The sequence below is a fragment of the Enhydra lutris genome, unplaced genomic scaffold (assembly GCF_002288905.1).
Source record: "Enhydra lutris kenyoni isolate GAN:26980312 unplaced genomic scaffold, ASM228890v2 scaffoldscaffold16, whole genome shotgun sequence".
NCBI lineage: Eukaryota > Metazoa > Chordata > Mammalia > Carnivora > Mustelidae > Enhydra > Enhydra lutris.
Window position 1 is genome coordinate 2,958,011 of NW_019154100.1, and position 20,488 is coordinate 2,978,498.

General features: G+C 38.4%; 1 protein-coding gene across 2 annotated transcripts in view; it reads left to right on the plus strand.

Annotated features, from left to right (window-relative positions):
* LOC111147311 (cyclin dependent kinase 14) overlaps positions 1-20,488 on the plus strand; it is a 584,276-nt gene that overhangs the window by 168,653 nt on the left and 395,135 nt on the right. The window lies entirely within an intron of this gene.

Genomic DNA, 20,488 nt, shown 5'->3' on the forward strand with positions numbered 1-20,488 from the left:
TTTTCCCAACATAGGACTCCATCCTAATCCTCCAGGATCATGACCTGAGCTGAAGACAGTCGCTCAACCAGCTAAGCTACCCAGGCTTCCAAAGTGTATTCTTGATGAAGAAGTTTGAGGAACTCTGTTTTCTCTGTCTTGAACTTTTTTCTGAAGGTCTTTGATAATACCTCTTTGTCTTTCATGTATTAATAATATATAGATCTTACTCTCAAAATTAAGTGGGTGACCCTGTTCTAGTCACCAGTCTAATATATTTATATATTTTCTTTTTTAGATTTTTTCTTTATTTGTTTTCTTTTTTAATTTTTTTTTTCCTGAACTTCTTTTTACCCCCTTTCTCCCCCCTGCCATGATTTGGGGTCTCTTCTGATTTGGTTAAAGCACACACAAAGGGTCTTTGCCACCCTTTTGGTATTTTATTTGCTCCTTCATATATTCTTATCTGAACAAAACGACAAGATGGAGAAACTCACCACAAAAAAAAGAACTAGAGGCAATACCAAAGGCTAGGGACCTAATCAATACAGACATTGGTAATATGTCAGATCTAGAGTTCAGAATGATGATTCTCAAGGTTCTAGCCGGACTCGAAAAAGGCATGGAAGATATTAGAGAAACCCTATCCGGAGAAATAAAAGCCCTTTCTGGAGAAATAAAAGAATTAAAATCTAACCAAGTTGAAATCAAAAAAGCTATTAATGAGGTGCAATAAAAAATGGAGGCTCTTACTGCTAGGATAAATGAGGCAGAAGAGAGAATTAGTGATACAGAAGACTAAATGACAGAGAATAAAGAAGCTGAGCAAAAGAGAGACAAACAACTATTGGACCACGAGGGGAGAATTCGAGACATAAGTGATACCATAAGATGAAACAACATTAGAATAATAGGGATTCCAGAAGAAGAAGAGAGAGGGGAGCAGAAGGAGAGAATTATTGTAGAGAATTTCCCTAATATGGCAAAGGGAACAAGCATCAAAATCCAGGAGGTGCAGAGAACCCTCCTCAAAATCAATAAGAATAGGTCCATACCCCGTCACCTAATAGTAAAATTTACAGGTCTTAATGACAAAGAGAAAATCCTGAAAGCAGCTTGGGACCAGAGGTCTGTAACATACAGTGGTAAAAATATTAGATTGGCAGCATATTTATCCACAGAGACCTGGCAGGCCAGAAAGAACTGGCATGATATATTCAGAGCACTAAACGAAAAAAACATGCAGCCAAGAATACTATATCCAGCTAGGCTGTCATTGAAAATAGAAGGAGAGATAGAAAGCTTCCAGGAAAAACAAAAACTGAAAATTTGCAAACACCAAACCAGCTCTACAGGAAATATTGAAAGGGGTCCTCTAAGCAAAGAGAGACCCTAAAAGTAGTAGATCAGAAAGGAACAGAGACAATATACAGTAACAGTCACCTTACAGGCAATACAATGGCACTAAATTCATATCTCTCAATAGTTACCCTGAATGTAAATGGGCTAAATGCCCCAATCAAAGACACAGGGTATCAGAATGGATAAAAAAAAACAAAACCCATCAATATGCTGCCTACAAGAAACTCATTTTAGACCCAAAGTCACCTCCAGATTTAAAGTGAGGGGGTGGAAAACAATTTACCATGCTAACGGACATCGAAGAAAGCTGGAGTGGCAATCCTTATATCAGATTAATTAGATTTTAAGCCAAAGATTATACTAAGAGATGAGGAACGACACTGTATCATACTTAAGGGATCTGTCCAACAAGAAGAGCTAACAATTTTAAATATCTACGCCCCTAACATGGGAGCAGCCAATTATATAAACCAGTTAATAACTAAATCAAAGAAACACATTGACAATAATATAATAATAGTAGGGGACTTTAACACTCCCCTCACTGAAATGAACAGATCAAGCAAAAGATCAACAAGGAAATAAAGGCCTTAAATGACACACTGGACCAGATGGACATCACAGATATATACAGAACATTCCATCCCAAAACAACAGAATACACATTCTTCTCTAGTGCACATGGAACATTCTCCAGGATAGATCACATCCTGGGTCCTAAATCAGGTCTCAACCGGTATCAAAAGATTGGGATCATTGCCTGCATATTTTCAGACCAGAATGCTCTGAAGCTAGAACTCAATCACAAGAGGAAATTCAGGAAGAACCCAAATACATGGAGACTAAACAGCATCCTTCTAAAGAATGAATGGGTCAACCAGGAAATTAAAGAAGAATTGAAAAAATTTATGGAAACAAATGATAATGAAAACACAACGGTTCAAAATCTTTGGAACACAGGAGAGGAAAATATAGCGATACAGGCCTTTCTCAAAAAACAAGAAAGGTCTCAAATACACAACCTAACCCTACACCTGAAGGAGCTGGAGAAAGAACAACAAAGAAAGCCTATACCCAGCAGGAGAAGAGAAATCATAAAGACCAGAGCAGAAATCAATGAAATAGATTAGAACAAATCAATGAAACTAGGAGCTGGTTCTTTGAAAGAATTAATAAGATCGATAAACCCCTGGCCAGACTTACCAAAAAGAAAAGAGAAAGGACCCAAATAAATAAAATCATGAATGAAAGAGGAGAGATCACAATCAACACCAAAGAAATACAAACAATTATAAGAACATATTATGAGCAATTCTGTGCCAACAAATTTGATAATCTGGAAGAAATGGATCCATTCCTAGAGACATATAAGCTACCACAACTGAACCAGGAAGAAATAGAAAACTTGAACTTACCCATAACCAGTAAGGAGATTGAAACAGTCATCAAAAATCTCCAAACAAACAAAAGCGCAGGGCCAGATGGCTTCCCAGGGGAATTCTACCAAACATTTAAAGATGAATTAAATCCTATTCTCCTGAAACTGTTCCAAAAAATAGAAATGGAAGGAAAACTTCCAAACTCATTTTATGAGGCCAGCATCACCTTGATCCCAAAACCAGACAAGGATCCCATCAAAAAAGAGAACTACAGACCAATATCCTTGATGAACACAGATGCAAAAATTCTCACCAAAATATTAGCCAATAGGATCCAACAGTACATTAAAAGGATTATTCTCCACGACCAAGTGGAATTTATTCCAGGGCTGCAAGGTTGGTTCAGCATCTGCAAATCAATTAGTGTGATACAATACATTAATAAAAGAAAGAACAAGAATAATATGATACTCTCAATAGGTGCTGAAAAAGCATTTGACAAAGTACAGCATCCCTTCCTGATCAAAACTCTTCAAAGTGTAGGGATAGAGGGCACATACCTCAATATTATCAAAGCCATCTATGAAAAATCCACCGCAAATATCATTCTCAATGGAGAAAAACTGAAAGGTTTTCCCCTAAGGTCAGGAACATGGCAGGGATGTCCACTATCACCCCTGCTATTCAACATAGTACTAGAAGTCCTAGCCTCAGCAGTCAGACAACAAAAAGAAATTAAAGGCATCCAAATTGGCAAAGAAGAAGTCAAACTATCACTCTTTGCAGATGGTACGATACTATATGTGGAAAACCCAAAAGACTCCACTCCAAAACTGCTAGAACTTGTACAGGAATTCAGTAAAGTGTCAGGATATAAAATCAGTGCACAGAAATCAGTTGCATTTCTTTACACCAACAACAAGACAGAAGAAAGAGAAATTAAGGAGTCAGTCCCATTTACAGTTGCACCCAAAACCATAAGATACCTAGGAATAAACCTAACCAAAGAGGCTAGGAATCTATACTCAGAAAACTATAAAGTACTCATGAAAGAAACTGAGGAAGAAACAAAGAAATGGAAAAATGTTCCATGCTCCTGGATTGGAAGAACAAATATTGTGAAAATGTCTATGCTGCCTAAAGCAATTTACACATTTAATGCAATCCCTATCAAAGTCCCATCCATTTTTTTCAAAGAAATGGAACAGATAATCCTAAAATTTATGTGGAACCAGAAAAGACCTCGAATAGCCAAAGGAATATTTTTTTTAAAGATTTAATTTATTTATTTGGCAGAGAGAGATCACAGAAAGGCAGAAAGAGAAGGGGAAGCAGGCTCCCCGCTGAGCAGAGAGCCCGATGCAGGGCTCGATCCCAGGACCTGATGACCATGACCGGAGCTGAAGGCAGAGGCCCAACCCACTGAGCAACCCAGGCGCCCCTAGCTGAAGGAATATTGAAAAAGAAAGCCAAAGTTGGGCTGTCATCATCAAGACTGTATGGTACTGGCACAAAAACAGACACATAGATCAATGGAACAGAATAGAGAGCCCAGAAATAGACCTTCAACTCTATGGTGAACTAATCTTCGACAAAGCAGGAAAGAATGTCCAATGGAATAAAGACAGCCTCTTCAACAAATGGTGTTGGGAAAATTGGACAGCCACATGCAGGAAAATGAAATTGGACCATTTCCTTACACCACACATGAAAATAGACTCAAAATGGATGAAGGGCCTCAATGTGAGAAAGGAATCCATCAAAATCCTTGAGGAGAACCCAGGCAGCAACCTCTTCAACCTCAGCTGCAGCAGTTTCCTCCTAGGAACATTGCCAAAGGCAAGGGAAGCAAGGTCAAAAATGAACTCTTGGGACTTCATCAAGATCAAAAGCTTTTGCACAGCAGAGGAAACAGTCAACAAAACCAAAAGACAGCTGACAGAATGGGAGAAGATAATTTGCAAACGACATACCAGATAAATGGCTAGTATCCAAAATCTATAAAGAGCTTAGTAAACTCAACACCCAAGAACAAATAATCCAATCAAGAAATGGGCCGAGGACGTGAACAGACATTTCTGCAAAGAAGACATCCAGTTGGCCAACAGACATATGAAAAAGTGCTCCACATCACTTGGCATCAGGGAAATACAAATCAAAACCACAGTGAGATACCACCTCACACCAGTCAGAATGGCTAAAATTAACAAGTCACAAAATGACAGATGCTGATGAGGATGCAGAGAAAGGGGAACCCTCCTACATTGTTGGTGAGAATGCAAGCTGATGCAACCACTCTGGAAAACAGCATGGAGTTTCCTCGAAAAGGTGAAAATAGAGCTACCTTATGACCCAGCAATTGCACTACTGTGTATTTACCCTAAAGATACAAACGTGATCCAAAGGGGCACATGCACCCGAATATTTATAGCAGCAATGTCCACAATAGCCAAACTATGGAAAGAACCTAAATGTCCATCAACAAATGAATGGATAAAGAAGAGGTGGTATAAATATACAATGGAATACTATGTAGCCATCAAAAGAAATGAAATCTTTTCATTTGCAACGACGTGGATGGAATTAGAGGGTATCATGCTTAGCAAAATAAGTCCATCGGAGAAAGACAACTATCATATGATCTCCCTGATATGAGGAAGTGGGAGATGCAATGTGGGGGCTTGGGGGTTAGGAAAAGAATAAATGAAACAAGATGGGATTGGGAGGGAGACAAGCCATAAGAGACTCTTAATCTTACAAAATGAACTGAGGGTGGCTGGGGGGAGGTGGTTAGGGAGAGGGGGGTGGGGTTATGGATATTGGGGAGGGTATGTGCTATGGTGAGTGCTGTGAAGTGTGTAAAACTGGCGATTCACAGACCTGTACCCTTGGGGCTAATAATACATTATATGTTTATAAAAAATTAAAAAATTTAAAAAATATATAGATCTGAAATAGTTGTTTTTGTTGCCAGTTTCACCTTGTTTAGGACATAGATCTATAAGAGTGTTATTTTTAGATATCTCTTCTATTTTTATTTGTGTTCTTTAAAAATTTAAGTACTTCATTGAACTCTGTGTAGCACATGGGTTTCTTCTCTGCTTTCCCATTTTGCTTTATTGATACTAGTTGTAGTTTTTAAATGATGATACCTGTTTTTGTGCATCTTTTCTCTTTCTCTCTCTCATACCGCCCCCCCCCCCCCCCGTCCTTCTTTCTTTTTGTAATTTAGGATCATGAAATAAAGCTAAGATTATGGAGCAGTGGGTTAAGCTTCATTTTGTCACCTATGAAGATAGGACAAATATTAGAATTAATTTCACACAGCTGTGAAGAATCTATGAGAATGAATGCATTTGGAGTGTTTCAAACATCTCAAATATAGTATATGTTAAATGAATGTTGGCTAATTACTTTTTTCTTTATTTCTTATAAGAATTCTGGAAAAGTTTTGAAATGAGATGATTTCTCCCATTTTACAGATGGAGAAACTGAGGCCCATAAAGTCTGAGTCACAGTCACATAGCTCAGTGGCAGAGCCAGGACCCAGACCCAGTCAGCCTAACTGTACAGCTGAGTTCTTAATTTTTATCTCCTTTTATTTTTTTACTTACTCATTTCATTTTGAAAAATCCTAAAATCTGTGCTTACTCTCCCCTCTTATTAATGATTAACTCTAGGGAACATGGCCAGTTTCTCCCATGATTCTTGTATCTTCCCTCTGTGCCTCCGCTGTCATTTCTTGTTAGTCAGGTATCTCCCACATTCTCTACTGTTCTAGGCAACTCCACAGTGACAGCATAGCTCCCCACAGCACCCTGCCCCCATACTTCACCCTGCTCATCTGTGGCTTTCCGTGTAGAAGGGACTGCATGAAGTAGAACACACACTGCTCCCTTTTTCCTTCCTTTAGATACACTTATTTCAGACAAGGTTTTCCATTTCATTGCCACCTTCTCTGTATGGAAGTTGGCCCTAGATTCGGTGGCACCCGTGCCTCTCACTACTTTTTCTTTAGCTCCTGTGGCTCACAGAACTCCTGATCTGCAAGCAAGTTTACAATCCTTTTGTCCTCTCATGAATAATGGAGGAACTAATATTACAGTAAGAGCAGTACCTTAAACAAAATCATTCTTTCAGATAGGTTTTTGAGTAATTCAGAAACTCAGCACCTTAGAGCCACCACCACCCCCCCCGCCCCCCAAGTCTATTCCCAGCACTGGCTGTGAATGCAGTTAAGCACTCAAAATTGAATTAAGAGGATAAAATGATTCTACCTGTTGTGTCCTTTGAGTCTTGCCAAAATTCCTGGCCCATTTTTCTTTGTTCTTTTTGTCACTTCCTTATGTATTTATGTCTAAGCAGCTACATTTATATTGTTTGTATGTATTTATTCACATCAACTTTCAGATGACTTGATTAAGTTTTAAATTACTTTTATGAGAGCTGTTGTGACCTGAGCTAATTTATTACCATTGACCCATTTATTACTAAAAGGGCTTCTTTAATTAATAAGCGCTGAAGAGAGTATCTGTATTGAAGGTTATTTTGTCAAATAAATATGGTTAGGTGAGGTGAAGCTTCATTCCCAAATGTGCAATTTTTGAAGCTGACATGGCCAGATCTCTACCTAGGGACAGTGCTAGTAGCCACTTAGTGATCGGTTTGCAAAGTTATATTTCCCTTTCTACTTTTCAAAAACTTCCCCTTGTGTTACATATATTTATATGACAGACTAATATGTTTATATTCATAAAATATACAAATATACATATATTCATGTAGGTGTATAAATGAAAAAGAAAATGCAGGTAGCAGAGATTGTCTTTGAAAGTTGGAGAGAGCAGAGTTGACAGGTTGAATGGTGGGCTGTATATTTATCCTCCTGAGTAGCAACATGGTGGCCCCAAAACCTTGGGTGTCTCAGCTTCTCATGTGTCACATTCTTATTCTGCTTCAGAGTTGGAGTCATTCTGTCTATCTGAAATGAGTATATCTCCCTGTTTTCCCAAATATCCTTTATAATTCAGTCATACTTTCCCTGTAGTCACTCAAAATGAGTGAGTTTTTGTGGATTAAGGATTGGATGTGTCTCTGACATACGATTAATCATGCTTTCTCACTTTCTGAAATTCATAAGCTAAGTCTGGTTGAATAAGTAGTGGCCTGGATTTTAAGATCACAGTAAAAAGAAGAAAATAAGGGATATGTTTTCTTTAAATATTTGTGCATTTAAAAACCAAGAAAAAAAATAAAAACAAAGAATAAGGAGATTCTACTTTTTTTTTTTTTTTTTTTTTTAAGATTTTTTTGTATTTACTTGACAGAAAGAGAGCACACCCAGGGGAAGGGGCAGGCAGAGGAGGAGGGAGAAGCAGGCTCCTCACCCAGCAGGGAGCCTGACACAGGGCTTGATCCTAGGACCCTGGGACCATGACCTGAGCTGAAGGCAGATGCTTAACAAACTGAGCCACCCAGGCGCCCCTATGTATTATAACCAGATAGAGATGTTTATCTACCATGGACACAGGGTGTTAATTTTGTAGTGTTTATTTATTTATTTATTTATTTTTGATAGAGATCACAAGTAGTCAGAGAGGCAGGTAGGAGGGAGAGGAGGAAGCAGGCTCCCTGCTAAGCAGAGAGCCCGATGCAGGGCTCGATCCCAGAACCCTGGGACCATGACCTGAGCCGAAGGCAGAGGCTCTAACCCACTGAGCCACTCAGGCGCCCCTGTAGTGTTTATTTTTAAGAGTAGGTTTTATATTGTTACTATATACATAGATATAGGTATATATATATATATATATTGCTGTATGTATTGTTATAAATACATGCAGGGACACAAGTATGTATGTGTGTGTGTATAACTATATTCCATCTTTAAACAAGGAACATGTAGGGTGCCTGGGTGGCTCAGTGGTTTAAAGCCTCTGCCTTCGGCTCAGGTCATGATCCCAGGGTCCTGGGATTGAGTTCCGCATCGGGCTCTCTGCTCAGCAGGGAGCCTGCTTCCTCCTCTCTCTGCCTGCCTCTCTGCCTACTTGCGACCTGTCTTTGTCAAAGAAATAAATAAAATTAAAAAAAAATAAACAAGGAACATGTATAAAATAAATCTTAGAAAAAAGAGGAAAATGGTAAATAATTACAAAGTGACTAAATATTTTATTTGCAGGTATTTGACATAGAAGGATTTAGATACATGTGTTCAGTTTATCTAATTTACATATAGATTACTTTTTTTTCTTTTTACTTAGTATAAAATAGCGTATTTTATTAGCTAAAGTTTTATTTATTTTCTGGGCCAGGATTTGTATAAAAGGTGCTGTCATGGGAGAGAATTCCTCAACTGGGTGACTACTGATGATTTCCCACCTGCTGCAGTTGGAAGAAATGTCACAACATTTGTATCCATTCCTCATTTTAGGCGAAAACTGAGTAAATGTCTAATTACTTTTCGGTGTATGTTGCTCCTGAAGTCAGAGACTTTATCCTCCAACACTCATTTTGAACTTAAATGGAAAGCACATCAGAAAGCTTTCTGTTAATGGCTGAGAAGATTAACACACACAAAGGAGAGACATTTAGGAAAGCTGACTTTTGTGATTTTTCAGTTATAGAAAGTATTCTATCAGCGAGAGCTGATGGATCTGCCCTGTCTGTAGCTGTTGGCTAGTTTAGCCCTTGCTTGAAGTGGTTGACTTCATTCATTCATGCGTGCAGTGCTTATTGAGGCCAGACTCCACCAAAGCCATTTAGTTCAAGGCAAAGCTGTGGAACATGGTTTCTCCTCAAAGTGGCTAAATTATGTTGTCTCACTGAACAGAAACTAGATTTCTTATTGGAAGCTAAATTGGTGGCTGAGACTTGACATCACTGAATAGCCTTTTGTTTAAGACCTTGTCAGTTTTCCTAAACCTGGCAAAGTGATTCCTGTTTAGAAAAGGGATGCTAATGTCTTGTTTGATGGTGATAAAGTCACATGTTATTGCTTGGAAAGCCCTGCAAGTAGCACAGGTGGACTTTATAAATTGTGTATTTGGCTTTCTTTGTCTTTACAATGAAGACTTGCTACCAAATATTTTATAGTATGTGTACTATACATACAGTATAAATCCTGTTATACAGTACAGTTTAAATCCTGAAAATTTGCTAATTTTTAGTGTGTTTTAATGTTAATTTATATTTATAAATATATTTTATAGTCTGTTTTAATCCATATTTATATCATGAAGTACATTTAGTAGTCTTGCAGGCTCAGTTAGCTTACTTTTATTGGTTAGGAATGTATATTTAACTTCTTCAGATGAACACTGTCGATAGGTTAGCTTCTCCTTCATTCAGAGCTCTACCCTAAAATAAGCGTTAGCAGGTAATAAAAATATTGACGTCCAGCAAGATCACAAGTCTGGTTACTTTACTGGATCAATTCTATGGTTGGCTAGAGGCATCCAGATCCCTCTTGAGTCCACTGTTTATGTTCTACCAATTCCCTAGTTTTTACTTTCTGTACTTTAAGTGTGTTTCCCCACCTCCTTCTGCGTCTTTGTTTACAGAGCCCTCTGTGTAAGTGGCTTACTTCTCCTTTTCACATGTCCATGGCCTATCCCATCCTTAAGGTCCAACTCAAGTCACACTCATACTGTGAGACATTCCTGGCTTTTCACAAGACACTGTCCTTGATTACACTTCAGTTATGCTCTTCTAAGTCCTCTTTCTGACTACGCCTTGACTTCACCTGCCACAATCCAACCACCCACTAAGCAACCCACTTGCCAGACCATCCTAGCCTAGTTTCAGCAAGATTCCTGCAATTTAGAGAAAATCCCCCCACTCTTGCTATCTAGTTGCTCTGGCCTGCCCTTAGCAAGGATCCTGTTAGATCAGGTTAGCAGGAATTCCCCCTACCCTTGATGTCACTTCTTAGTAATTTTCCGTCCATCCATAAATGAACCATGGGCTCTAAATCCCCACTTGTTCTTATATTTGTACTTGAGCCCTGTCTCTGTCTCCCCTATTAGAATAGTCTTGAATAAAGCTTTACTATTTAAACAGATGTCAGAATAATTTATTCTTTTTTTTGTGTGATTCAGTTACTGCCTTGCTTTCTACGTCCTTTCCTTGCTCATATGTATGTAACTTATATTCATATGTATGTCACATACTCTTACACATCCATGTATTCTTTAGCACTTACCACAGTGCTATTCATACATACTCAGCTAATAAACATTAACTATGTAATGATGGGGAAAGTGCTTAGGGATGCTGTGACCACACTCTTTAAGTGTGTTGAGGAGACTTCGACAGATGGCCCTTGGGAGTAGAGATTTGTAGTCAGGACATAGGAGGTTCTTTCTTCCCAAATGCACATTCAATTGCCATGGGTCTTAGTTCTTCCAAATCTAAGGTCATGTATCTAGGTTTTTTTTTTTTTTTTTAGGTTATTTATTTATTTATTTGACAGACAGAAATCAGAAGTAGGCAGAGAGGCAGGCAGAGAGAGAGGAGGAAGCAATCTCCCCGCTGAGCAGAGAGTCTGATGCGGGGCTCAATCCCAGGACCCTGGGATCATGTCCTGAGCCAAAGGCAGAGGCTTTAACCCACTGAGCCACCCAGGTGCCCCATGTATCTAGGTTTATCGAGTAAAATCTTCTAGCATATCTATCCTGGAGGTGATTGGTTGCTTTCCATCACTGGGTATGGAGTGGTCCCATGACACTAAATTCCAGCCAGGCCAACTCAAGGTACTTGAGTGGCCCCATCTAGGTCCTGCCCCTATGTGACTGTCAGGCCTGTACTTGCTTCCTCTGTTAGGTCTCTCTTGTTTGACTATTGGGGTTGCTTTCACCAATAAACCAAAATGAAAGTCATGAAAATTTATGAAAGAAAGAAGTATGGGAGCCATTTTCCTTGAAAGTATGAGCTCGGTTAAACTCGAGGCTTCCTGGATTTTATAACAGCTCATCTAGTAAAAAGATATATTATTAAACCACAACAAAAAAGTAAATGACCAAATATAAAAGTGGGATACTATTTAAAAAAAAAAACTACACACAGAAAAAAAGGTCTAGAAGTTATACAGACATTGAAAAATTTACCTCTGATTAATGGGATTATTGTTGATATAATTTCTTTTCTGTATTTGCCAACCATTTTGCCATAAACGTGTTACTTTTACAATTAAGGTAAGACTTACTAAATGCCATTCTAAAATATACTGATCTACGTTAAGGTTTGTAAAAAATTATTAGAAAGCACAAAAAATAATGACATTGCTTTGACAGTAAATAATTTGATCACAAGTGTCTAAAAAAATATATATTGATGTAAGCAGAGCACCTTTGTTGAATGTAGGGGTAGCATGAGAATGTGGCTCACATACATTTCTTCTGTGGTTCACACGGTAATTACTGCCAGCCCACAGAGAATTTGAGTTGGGTTCTGAAGTCCAACCTCCTGAAAATTCTGAAACTGCCTCTTCTGGTTGTATGATTTGGCACTGTGCCTCAGTTTCTCTATAAATTGGAGATGACAGGAGTATTGATCACATAAATTTGTTATAAGGACTAAATGAGACATTGTAAATAAAATCCGAGGCCCAAGGCCTGTCATGCTCTAGGTGCTTTAACAATAGTGATATTCAGTGCAAGTGCTGTTTTTGACTTAAAGACACTTATCACCTATTTTGATTTAAACCTACTGTCTGTATATAAAGCCATTTGATTCCAAATCAGGTTTATTTGTACTCTGGCTCATTGCTAGATTTTGGAAGTAATATTAAGCATAGATCTCATTATATCATCTCTACATAATTTTTATAAAGTCCTTATCTAATCAGCTCGTTAGTAGAACATGAATTAATACAAAGCCTGAGCTTCACCATGTGTAGGTGGATTGTTTTCAACTCTGTTTAATTGAATCATTTTTGCTTTGATACCCTGCTTGCCTTTACAGCAGTCCATTGTAGTACCACTTTTATTTTTAGGAGAGTAATAGTCTTTTCGATTTAGTAATTCATGATGCCTAAGCATTGTTCTCCAGTCCTTTTTGTCATAAAAGACTTCACTCAGACTAGATAAATTTGGCTTTGCTTGATATTGTTTTAAAATTTCATTTCAAAGATATTTAACAGTGACACATTTTCTATAATTATGACAGTAATCCAATTTAATGAAGAAAATAAAAATCACTCTTAATCCTCTTGACTTGATAGAAGTCTTAGTCCCTTTAACCAAGCTACTGTGTATTTATAATTATCTGTGTTGGTTCTCCATGGGCCCTTGCTACCAACCCCCCCCCCCCCAAAAAACCAGGTTGCTATCCTGGTTATAACATAAACTGAATGGGTGTGTGTGTGTGTGTGTGTGTGTGTGTACGCTTGTGTATGTGTCTGTCTGTCTTTATTAGAAGAGGTAGAAAATAGTCTGAACTCTGAATACCCCTGCCTTAATGGCTCTCCAGGGCTGCTTTAATTATTTTATCCTGCTGTTCCAAATCTCACTTAATGTTGTATGGCTACGTTTGAATGCAAAATGCAAGATCTCTGTGGTTAACACTACTTGACAACTAGTATTTGGGGATTCCTTACAGCCTTGTGGTGAATCAGTGATGTGCTTTTTGGTGCATCTCATTTAACTTTTTTGGGGAGACTTTTATCCTGCGAGCCGAGGCCTGCCTTCTCTTTTATGATGCCGAACATGTGCCTTGACTGGAGAACGGGGACCATTTCCGACTCTGCTAGAGAAATGGGAACATCATACTTTCAACATACCTTTCACTGAGAAGCTTGAAATGTTCTAAGGTGGCACATCAGGAATTTATCCTCTTCTTTAATCCCAGCTCATTTAATGGCTCACTCTGCTTGTGATGCCGTAGTTAGACTTTTTTTGTAAAAAAAAAGTTATGAATGAGTGGATTTGATTTTTATATTTAGACATAGCATGAGATATAGTATGTAAGCATTAGCTAGAAAATAATAAATAATCCAAGAGAAGGAAAAATGATATTATCATCAGAAAGTAGATCCATTTCATTTCTGCTTTTTTGAAGCATTTTCTATGGGGAAAAAAGCTTCTGAAGATAAAATCTATTTGAAGTGGCAACTTGACCTCAGAAAGAGAAAATTTGATTTCTCTAGAAATGTAAAATGCTGCCTTTTCAAAGCCTGCAGTAATATGCTTCCCCAGACAAGTGTGCTTGAAAAGTAGGGCTAGGGAAAAACAGGGAAAAATCCAGCTTTTTTCCTTAACCTTCACACCATCCCTTCGTTTGTAGGTTTCAGTGCATATGAGCACATTTGGGTGTTGTATGTTTAGGGACATAAATTGTATGTTACAGAGAAAAATTTGTAGAAATGCTTAACACTGTGAATTTCAAATCTTACTATGTATGAAAAATCAATTTCTAAAAACTCAAAATACATTTTACTTCTTTTTTAATGAAACCCTCCCATCTCATTAAATAAACATGTTCCTCTCTAGTAATTTCAGGAATATTTGTAACCAACTACCTTTATATCTGTAGATGTCCTGGGCATCTTTTCTGTGCTTTGTGTTTCTTTGTTTTTTTTATTTTATTTTATTTTTTTTTTAATTTTAATTTTTTTTAATTGAACAGTTCTTCCATTACTTGTCTTTGATTCCTTTGCCTTAATTTTTTTGTTTGTTTTTTTTGTTTGTTTGTTTGTTTGTTTGTTTTTGTTTTTCTGGATGGTTATCTCCTCAAAGGCTTTATGTAGGTGACTTTTGCTCTATCCAAAAATGGCTCCTTGCATCTGGAGGTATTCCGGAAGAGTGCCGAGAAGTGTCCAGTCCATTGCCCTAAAACTCCAGAAGATTAGTGTATCACAACAGATGGTAAAAGTCTCTCAAAATCAAACCAACACAGACCAGATAATCACAGTACGGTATAGCTCACTGAGGAAAGGAGAGGAAGCATCAGAAACCCAGGAAAGGCTAAGGTTTGAAGTAGAACAACAAAAGATGCCACTGGGGTAGGAAAGTGATAGAGAATGAGTGCAATTACTCCCCTTTCTTTTGCTTACATCACTGCTACCAAGGTAAGTGAGCTTCTGGAACCAAAACACAGAACAAATACAAGAATGAATCAAATTATCAAGTGTCTTGGGAAGTTTGAGGGTACTATGGTTCTCTAAGGAGTTCTGATTTAAGACTTAATATGATTGTGTCACTGAATTTTAAAGAAATTAAAGTTGAGATTGTCCTATCACTGTCAATCATCCTTGAGGAACGATGAAAAACTGACGAGGCACTAGCAGCCTTGAGAGGTCCACTTAGTCACAGAAGATGGATTCTGTGAACCAGATTTAGGGGAAATGGTATGACCAACCTTCTCTCTGCATGTCCTCCTCATTCCCTCTCTGCGGCAGAACATTTTAGGACAGATTATCACGCAGATGATTTCTGAGTAGTTAGAAAACAAAATGGCGATCATAAGTATTATGTCATCCCTAAATAACCTTAATTCCTTTTTCTGATCGGATTGTTAAGCTAGTGGACCAGTAGAACCCTATTTTTTTTTATTTGTTTTTCAAATGTGGGTAATGGTTCCTGTTTGTGTTCTAATAGGTAAGAGAGTGATAGGCAGTTGAGTGCTATGCTGTTGCTGGTGGTGGGTTTACAACAGGCTGATGAAAGATCCCTAGGAGTCGTAGGGTTTATTATACCTCCTTACGTGGTAAGAGGTTGGCTCATTTGTTCACCACAGAGGCCTAATTAGGTGCCAGGTGCAGATTTTCTAGTATAGTCCAGTGGTGGATGGATGTAGATGCTCAGTGTCGTGGTCTAGGAAGGAGGGGCCACAGAAACGAAGGACCGGAATGGCAAGGTTCAAAGTGAAAAAGAGGAATGAGGAGAGAGATAAAGAAAGGACAATTGATGAAGGCAGGTTCCCAGAAAGGTGGATGGGGTCAGTGTCAAGAGTGTGGTGTCAAACGACGCTGTCTTGGACCTCATCCTGTTCAGTGTTTTCATTCCTACCTCAGATTAAGACACAGAGAAGGATGGGTAGTCAATGCCCATCAAGAACAAGATTGGAATTTGGAGCATACACGAGAGGCATGAGCAGCTGGCTGCTGCTGACAAATTGGAATTTTATTAGGGATAAATCATACTCCTGAAATTGTTTAAAAAATGAATTATTAGGCATAGGGCAAGTTAGAAGTGGTGTGATTGTGGGGCCCCTGGTGAAAACTTGGGGGTTTTCATTTTTGGTCAGATTAGTTTGAGTTTATAATATTTTGTGACTATCACAGTTTAAAACATGCTTAGGCCAACAAGTTCGGTTTTTGGAACGGGGCAGGCTGGTATCCCAGTCCACTCAATGCTTATCAGACCACATCTGGTAGTGTGCCCACCCTGGCAACCACATTTCAAAAGGGACTGATCAGGTGAGATGTCTCAAAAGCTTGCAGGTAAGACTGAAGGCTAGTCAACCATTTCAAAGAGCTGAGTATTTTTGGATGCTTATTGTAGAAAAGGAGACTTGGACGTGTTCCAAACCAGACAAAGGAAGAAAGGCTATGAGAAGTTGATGTAAGAACCTGAAGGCTTAACAGAGTGGTTCTCAACACCTCCAGGGTGTTTTAAAGTATACAAATGCTTAGGACCCCACCCACCACCAATTAAATCAGGGGTGGGGTCAGGCCATGATCTGTCTGAAAGGTGCCCACTTGATTCTAGCATGTAGCTGGCACCTTCATCTTCCGCACAGCTGTAGGTGGTCCCAGCCGCCTCCATGCCTTGCCTAATGCTCAGAGGCAGCCAGGACAGCAGCCCGTCAGGAAGTCAGAATGGACTCTCCTCTGCTCACATCACTGTTTACCATGGGCACTACCCAAGGGCTAAACTCCCAGATCATCTGCTGTCTCTCTGACCTCACCCTTCTGTTTCTCACTATATCTTTTTAACTGTCCCTTTCCCCTGTCTTTCAGGATTTCCCTGTGTCTTCTAGATCTAAACATATTCTCTACCTCTTTCTGATTTTTTTCTTAACTCCTGCTTTAACAGAAAACTGGCTCTCTCCTGAGGTTATTACTTCTCTTGAAGTCCTCCAAATGATTCAGAGATTTTTATGTCTAGCCTAGATTTTTGTACTGAGATCCAGATACACAGATGCTAATGTTTACTATGTGTCTCCACTGGGGACGCTCCCAGACTAAGATCCTCCGAAACAGGACTCTGGTCCTCTGTCTGAATCTCCTCTTCTTTACTGTCCCTCACTTTAGTAAGTGGTACCTGCATCCATCCAACACTGAGGTCAGAACATTTGGAATGATCTTTTACAACATTTCCTATGCCCAGTCCAGTTTATCCTTATAGGTTGTTGTTTCAGTCTTCTGAATGTCCTTTTCCCTTTTCCCATTGCTGTTACCAAACACTGTTCTTTTGGGGCCACCATCTTTCCCCAGGACCACCGCAACAGCTTCCTGCCCTCCCTTCCTGGTGTGCTCCTCACTGGTGTGATCCTTCATGCCATTCTATGCCATAGGGAGTGAGCTGCAGACACATAATTTAATCATAACATTTCCTTTCTTGAGATTCCCGCAGTGGTTTTCTCCTCCCCTCTTCTCTTCTCTCCTCTCCTCTCCTCTCCTCTCCTCTCCTCTCTTCTCTTTATTTTCTTTGGCTCTTAAGGACCTCTGTGATCTGGTTCTTCCATTCCTCTTTTCAGGGACCTCCCTAACTCCATCCCCATGCCCCCCTCTCCCCCCCACCGCCAACAATAAGAAGCTCCAGTCACTCTTTCCTTCTTATATTTTTGTTTAACACATTGTGTTCTCTGCCTCTGAGATTTTGTATGGTTGTTCCATCTACCTGGTTGTTTCAACTGTCTTTTAGTCTATGGGTTCCTCCCCCTTTTTTCCCTTGAAACTTATTTGTTGAAGAGACAGTTTAAGTTTTCCTAAAGAATTTCCTGTATTCTAGATTTTCTGGTTGTATCCCAGTGGTATCATTTAACTTGTTACCTTATCTCCTTAAAATAAGTAGTTGGATTGAGACTTGGTTAGTTTCGGGTTGGTATTGTTCTGTGGGAGGAGATGTCTGCTTCCATCAGACGGTGCATACTATCTGATAGCCTCTTTTTGTGATTTTGGGAACAATTAATAATCCATTAAGTGATTATGGTTAAGAATGGTGTTATTCAGATTGTCATTCCATCTTCATTTGTCATGTGCCGTACATCTATAATGAGAAGCTTCCATATATCAACTATTTTGTTAGAGTGAAGGACCGTGTATATGAAAGTATGTAAAAAGGGAAGGTAAATGCTTGATATAGTCTCTTTAATGGTTTTGATATTAATGATATCATTTTGTAGTACCCTCCAAATGTGACTCCTGAGTTGGTTATTTTGTTGTTGTTGCATTATAAACTTTTTGAATTAAACATGTTTGATAGCTTTCAATCACAGATACTAGTTTAGTGATGCTTAAGTTGTTTCATCTTGGACAAGTGAGAACTTCTTGTTTCTCTTTGACACTTTTATGTCTGTCTCCTTGGTGAGACCTAAATCCAAGGATCATGTCTCTGTTGTTTGCCCTTTATCCCAGGCACAGAGTCACTGTCTCTCAATTTGTTGATTTAGGGGCAGGATATTAAAACTTAATTATGGGACAAACTATCTTACAAAAGAGCATTTAGTTTAGTCTTTGTAGATTCAGAACTTGAATCAGAGAGTGTCAAGTTACAGGAAGCAAATTTTGGCTCAACGTAAGAACCAAAAAATTTGGGGTAATTTATGGAGGTTGAGTTCCGTCAAGTCTTTTGAGGGGCTGCTTTGTTCCAGGGAGTGAGAGGACAAGGATAAACAATCAAATCAGTGAGAATCTTTTTGCTTGGGAGCCTGAATGATCATTGAGGTCACTTTTGCTTGCAGGATAATGACTCTCAAATCCTTTGTTGACAGATTTTATTTTTGGAAAGGTGCAGAGTTGGCTGGTTTAAAATTGTTGAAATGTAATTATTGTTTTATGCCATGAACAATAATATGTCACTCTAAATTTGGTTCAAAGGGGGCGCGTGGGTGGCTCAGTGGGTTAAGCCTCTGCCTTCAGCTCAGGTCGTGATCTCAGTGTCCTGGGATCAAGCCCCACATTGGGCTCTCTGCTCAGCAGGGAGCCTGCTTTCTCCTCTCTCTCTGTCTGCCTGTCTGCCTACTTGTGATCTCTATCTGTCAAATAAATAAAATCTTTAAAAATAAATAAATAAATTTGGTTCAAAGTATCATGAGTTTGTACATTTGATGAAACATTGACAGTGATGAATCATACTTTATTAGCAATCATTTCTTTTATAAAAGGTTATAATTGTCCATTGAACAGACTTCTCATTGCATTAAATTCTCATACTTTTTGCATTGTTAGTCACATTCTAATAAATAGCCATTATACTATTCTCTTTTTAATCTTCAGATTGTATTAGTCGACTTCTCTCTATTGATAAAGATTAGCATAAAGTGTGATTACTGGCAACTTACTTTGAAATTTTAATTTATTTTTCCAGAATAAAATATAGTAAATAGCACTTTTAGGATATTGCAGAATTGCAGAGATTTAGTAATATTGAGATGAGTTCTCAATTTACATCTGAATAAAAACTGAATTTAGATGGAGATAACAGGACCAAGTGTAAGTTTTAAATTTTTGAGGTATGTATGTTATACAGTAAGTAAGCACTTTAGCTGGTGTCCCTATTAATAAAAGAAACACTATTAATGGTACCTTTAAAATATTTTTAATGACTTTGCTGAAAATTTGAATTCAGCCCAATATATTGTCCTTGATACACTCTAGTTTGCTGTTGTCACTTCCTCAGTTTTATCTACATTTCCTTCTGTTGTTTCTAGACAAATACAGTAAGGAAACTAGCATTGTATCTGTCTGCACTTGGTATTATTTTCTAGCAGTTTCTCTTGAGACAAGATTATAATAGAAGAGAGGCAGAATATATTAAATTTTCCAGAGTATATTAAATTTCTTTTAGGTATATTGCCTTAATTTCCTTTGTATCCTCTAGACATAATTACTTAAAGGTGTTAGCACATGGACACTATTTTCAAAGATGACCTAGATAATATTTGTAATTTTGTTTTATTGTACCAAATTATTCTAAGAATTTGAAGTAAGTAATGGAATAGAGAACATTTGGGCTTTCCTCTGAGAATTTTTGCTCATAAGGAAATTCTTCCTATGAATCATCTTCTGAACCTGGAAGTTTTACCCTAAATGGGATATTTTCCTTTATAGGTTTCACAAGTGTTGGATGAACAAATACATGAAGAAATGAGCAGGCTGTGTTCCTTATTCAAAACTCCTACATCTTCTTATTTTACTCTCGCAAGAGAACTTTATTATTTACAAACTTAGGGCATACAGAACTGTTGACAGCATTTCTGAAGTGCATCGAGATTTGGATTTGTGATTAGAGCTAGTCTGAAAGCTGGATACACTTGAACATGGCTCTGCCAGGACACCCAGTGTCCCCATGTCTCTGTGTGTGGTTGGCCCTGTACTTGAGAATTCCCCTGGCTCTTCCTAATCCTGCCTTTGACAGCGCTTCCTGTGTGACCCTGGACTAAAGGATGACTCAGTCATCCCTGGGCCAGAAGTCAGCTGGGCCTAGTGAGTTGTTGGAAGAATTAGAGAATAGTAAAGAATCTCCGAAATTAAAACAGCTCCTTAAATAGCTTAGGACAGCTGGGTAAAACCTGGCAATACCTCCGATAGAATGTTCTGTGGTATTATT